Source organism: Xenopus laevis, chromosome 2S, assembly GCF_017654675.1.
Source record: "Xenopus laevis strain J_2021 chromosome 2S, Xenopus_laevis_v10.1, whole genome shotgun sequence".
Classification (NCBI taxonomy): domain Eukaryota; kingdom Metazoa; phylum Chordata; class Amphibia; order Anura; family Pipidae; genus Xenopus; species Xenopus laevis.
Genome location: NC_054374.1, coordinates 7130862 through 7134953, shown reverse-complemented (window position 1 = coordinate 7134953; position 4092 = coordinate 7130862).

Sequence of the window (4092 nt, the reverse complement as noted above, 5' to 3'; positions counted from 1 at the left end):
AAGTGCAATAGAGTAGATAGGGCTTCCTCAAAAAAAAAGTTGAAAATTTTTCTAAGTCCCAAAAAACGCTGGCGACTTTTCAGTTTGTCAGGGTGATAGGCTGCAAAAGAGTGTAAATATTTTTAGGGTACGCTGCTTCCCCCCCACATTTCCTAACATATAGAACATAAATTATACACTGAGCTCATATGTAGGGCAATATAACAACTTTATTTTATTTATTAAGGTTCCTTGGACTTGTGTAGTGTAATGTATTTGCTGCAACATATACGTCTATTTAAATTTAACTTCCTGCCTTATGCAAATTAGCCAACGCTAACACAACTTCGTTTTGCTTGCCGAATTAACTCTAGTGAAAATTCGCCATCGTTCGGCGACCTGGACGCAACTTTGCATTTTAGTGAATTAGCGTTGTCCTGGCGAATTTTTGACTAGCGAAGTGTTGCGATGTGAGCGAAGCCGTCGCTGGCGAATTTTCGGAGGTTAGTGAATTTGCCCCATAGAGTCTATCCTTTGGTAAATAATTTTGTTCGGATCAGCTCACAAATTATTCCTAAGCAGCCACATTGTGTGTATATTCTTTCCAGGAATTTGTAGAACATTGACAGAAGAACAATCTTCTTCATGGAAGAGTATTTTATTATGAGATATTAATAAATGACAATACATGATCATGAGTTCTTTCAAATCTACAGACTAAACCAGCAGTGCCGGCATTGTATGTAAATCTACTGCTTCCCTCTGTTTACAATGGGCGGTTCCATTTGACTTGATGATTAGTAATAATGACGTGCCAAGTAATTAAGAACTAGTCCTGTTCATGTGCCAACCTGTGCAATCCTGTCTCCCTACGAACACCTGTGAGTTCTAAAAATAAATGAATTATCTTATCTACATATCTTCAGTCTTCCTTCTTATTCATTGCCTTTACTTATCCCTCGTTACCACTCGTTATCCAACAAGACTTTAACAAGTGGGAAAGTCCCGATGATCAAAGTTGAAGCTTATGTCAGTCTGAAATACTGAAGCCCCATCAGAATGAGACTTCATAAAACACAAAATATCTCACTGTTCAGCTTAAAACCTTGATATGGAAAATGTATTTTTATGCAAATGTGATTTAGGCTCCAATCAAAAGGATCATCATCCAGCACAATGACAATATTCTAATGATAGTCTGTAAAGTAATGTGTCCTATGGTGGCCCAAATATGGTTAAACTGGTCTCCTAAGGTCAACATAGAACCTGGTAACCAGGGATCACTTCCACATTAATTAAAGGGGTTGTTCACCTTTAAATTGTTTTAGTATTATAGACAGTGAGACAATTACCAGGTGTTTTTCGCTATTTGTTGTTTTTTTTGTTAGTTATTTAGTTATTTATTGACTATTTCAACAATCTGGTAAGGCCCTGGCAACCCTGCACTGATTTGAGTAATAAACTGGGATTTGTATAGGAGAGGCCTGAATAGAAACACAAAGTAGCGATAACAAATAATTTGTAGCCCTACAGAGCATTTATTTTTTAGATGGGAGGGGTCGATCACCCACCCTCCCCCTTGAGAGTTAGAAGTGGCAGAAAATATGAAGGCCAATTGAAAAATGCTTAGGATTAGCCATTCTACAACATATTTTTTCAAAATGAATCAGTTAATAGTGCTGCTCCAGCAGAATTCTGCACTGAAATCCATTTCTCAAAAGAGCAAACAGATTTTTTTATATTCAATTTTGAAATCTGACATGGGGCTAAACATTTTGTCAGTTTCCCAGCTGCCCCCAGTCATGTGACTTGTGCCTGCACTTTAGGAGAGAAATGCTTTCTGGCAGGCTGCTGTTTTTCCTTCTCAATGTAACTGAATGTGTCTCAGTGGGACATGGGTTTTTACTATTGAGTGTTGTTCTTAGATCTACCAGGCAGCTGTTATCTTGTGTTAGGGAGCTGCTATCTGGTTACCTTCCCATTGTTCTGTTGTTTGGCTGCTGGGGGGGAAAAGGGAGGGGGGTGATATCACTCCAACTTGCAGTACAGCAGTAAAGAGTGATTGAAGTTTATCAGAGCACAAGTCACATGACTGGGGGCAGCTGGGAAATTGACAATATGTCTAGCCCCATGTCAGATTTCATGATGTGGCGCTTCTTTGTTTTTTTTTTTTCTCTTTCATGGGTGTTAATCACAACATCTTTACTTTTATAAAAATGAAAGAAATCTCTTAATTCCTTCTTGGAATAAGAAAGGCATTTCTCAAATCCGTCATATTGTTGATCCTGACTCAGGAGATCCTCACTCTTGGGAGTTGCTAAAATCTAGGTCAAAACTTGAAAGAATTACATATATGAAGCTTTTATGTGGCCTTGAACAAATCCAGCAAAAATATGCTTCAGTTATTAATAAACATCCCTTTTATGAGTCACTTCACTAATTATGATTGTCATCCTTTGCTAAATCTGGCTGGTAAATTTATTCTTACCATCATTTCTCCCAACTACTAACTTCCTCCATAAGGAATTATTACAAACGTTTCAATTGTGAAAACTGGAGAGATCAACAATATATAGTGAATAAAGTACCCCCTCTTGTAAAATATAAGGATATTATAAGTTACCGAGGCGTTTCATGACCATATAAAAACACGAGGCCGAAGGCCGAGTGTTTTTATACAGGTCATGGAACTCCGAGGTAACTTCTAATATCCTCATATTTTACAGCTGGGGGTACTTTATTTATTATAATACACAAGTTTCAGTGAGTCATGTGACAGAAATGACATCAGAACTCACTGTTTATAACTGATGACATCAGAACTCACCATTTATAAGGATATAATTTACAGGATATTCATGGCTTTTGTGTATTATAGATGAATACATTTAGGCGTAAAGAACACAACACAAAGGTGCTCCATTACTTCTGGAATTGCCCTAAAATAAAAGCTAAGTGGAAGGAAGCTGAGTTGTATTTACAGAAAACTTTCCAAATTAAAATAAAGGTTTCCCCACATTTATCTTTGTTGGATTTATACAAAGAATGTAAAATTAATCCTGACTTTAAAGAGAATCACATTAAAAAAAACTCTTAAGCAGCAGCTCGTGAATCCATATTTTTACTAAGAGATTATCTGAGATCTCTTTGCCTCCAGGAAGCGATTGGATTTAGATATGGAGATCTAAAAATTAGAAAATGCTTTTTAGATAGTTGGTTTATATACCGAGATAATCTACAAATTGCTGATAGAAAAGAAGTTCAAACATTTAGGTACAATTTTTAATGTACAATTTTATTTTATTTTTTTTTTTAACTCTGCTTTTTAAAAGGATACTGTCATGGGGGAAAAAAAAATTCAAAATGAATCAGTTAATAGTGCTGCTCCAGCAGAATTCTCCACTGAAATCCATTTCTCAAAAGCACAAATAGATTTTTTTATATTCAATTTTGAAATCTGACATGGGGCTAGACATATTGTCAATTTCCCAGCTGCCCCCAGTCATGTGACTTGTGCTCTGATAAACTTCAATCACTCTTTACTGCTGTACTGCAAGTTGAAGTGATATCACCTCCTCCCTTTCCCCCCAGCAGCCAAACAACAGAACAATGGGAAGGTAACCAGATAACAGCTCCCTAACACAAGATAACAGCTGCCTGGTAGATCTAAGATCTAGGAACCTCGAAGGCATAAAGTCATTTTTTGAAGCTGAATGCAACGAGACCAGTGTGAAGATCGCCCAGTAACAAGGACAAGGAGGTGGGCTGGGGGTTCGGAGAAAAGGATAAAAAGTGTTTGGAGAAGATTTGTGAGTGATCAGAGAAACCAACTAACAATGGGCTTTAGACAGGCTGTTGGGGGCCCACTGTTAAAGGGATACTGTCATGGAAAAAAAAAAAAATCAAAACACATCAGTTAAAAATGCTGCTCCAGCAGAATTCTGCACTGAAATCCATTTCTCAAAAGAGCAAACTGATTTTTTTATATTCCCCAAGTCATATGATTTGTGTCCTGATAAACTTCAATCACTCTTTACTGCTGTACTGCAAGTTGGAGTGATATCACCCCCTCCCTTTTCCCCCCAGCAGCCAAACAAAAGAACAATGGGAAGG